General features: G+C 38.4%; 1 protein-coding gene across 1 annotated transcript in view; it reads left to right on the top strand.

The window, feature by feature from the left end:
- Positions 1–1,246, top strand: part of CFAP47 (cilia and flagella associated protein 47) — a 503,621-nt gene that overhangs the window by 194,792 nt on the left and 307,583 nt on the right. The window lies entirely within an intron of this gene.

Genomic DNA, 1,246 nt, shown 5'->3' with positions numbered 1-1,246 from the left:
GTAACGCCGGGATCACGCCCTTAGCCGAAGGCAGATGCTTAACCGCTGTGCCACCCAGGCGCCCCTCTAGGGAACAATCTATGCAATTATTGAATTCACTGATCTTTGGTCTTTGTTAGAAGATTTCATTATAAAATCTTGATATTTTTGATTATGAAATGTCCTATGGATTATGCCTCTCTGGACAGCTTATTTATATGTGTGCATGTGTATAAATATTTAATATGTAGATATTTATATATATACACACACAATCGTACAGACACATTTTTAGATCTGTCTAAAAATATTTGTGGAGTTCCTATTGTCGGGGAGCAAGAATATCCTTTCCCCTTCAAGGTCCTTCTAGCTAGACTAAGAATCAAATTGACATGAGACAGATTAACAGGAGATAATCAAATTTAATAGCATATATAAGGGGAAGCAACACAGACTTGGAAATTCCAAAGACAGGCAAAATGAGGTATATATGTCATTCTGAACTAAGGAGAAGGGGTAGGAGTCTAGGACTTCAAACGCAAGGAATACACCTCACAGGGTACTAAGAAGAGCAGATGTTTGATAATTAGATGTTTGCCCTGCTATACAGATGGGTCGCTCAGATAAAATTTATCTCTGCTAATAAAGCTTATTCTGGGAAAGACTCCCCACCACCAATTTAGATTCTTCTATGAGTTAAGGGGGGGCAAAAGGTTCTCTTGCACCCAGAGGGTCTCAGTTGCCTTGAGCTGAAAATAGTCCACATGCCAAAGTGGCATGTTTTGGGGGGGACCTGTCCCAAACCCCTTCAAATTTAGTCTTTATGCCAAAGTGACCCACTCTGGGGCAGCCTGCCCTTGGCCCCTACACTATGTAGAAATTATTATATGGCTTTCTTAAATATATAAGTAATTGCTTCTTTTAGGGGATCTAGAAATGAAGAATTGTATGTGCTTATTTAAATGTTTTCTTAAAGTAAAATTTTAGAATATGTATCTTCCAAGGAAAATACTGGTTTAATTTTGCCACCACTTGTCATTTCCCTTCTTTAGTTAAAGGGGAGCATAGGCAGAAATTATGTAAGATATGTCCAGTTTTTTTTCAAAGTCTAGGGTTCATTTTATGGAAATGTATTGAGAAGGGCAATCGCTTGGCGAAGCCTTCAGGCTTTGAGTCAACTCTACTTTAGTCTTGGCTCTGTTACTATACTCACCACATGATGTGAACAGGAGAACCAGGGGCTTGTCTTTTTTTTTTTTTTTTTTTT

The sequence above is a fragment of the Ursus maritimus genome, assembly GCF_017311325.1.
Source record: "Ursus maritimus isolate PB19 chromosome X unlocalized genomic scaffold, ASM1731132v1 scaffold_X1, whole genome shotgun sequence".
Taxonomy (NCBI): Eukaryota; Metazoa; Chordata; class Mammalia; order Carnivora; family Ursidae; genus Ursus; species Ursus maritimus.
Note: the sequence above shows the minus strand (reverse complement) of the source record. Positions and strands in the feature narration are given on the sequence as shown.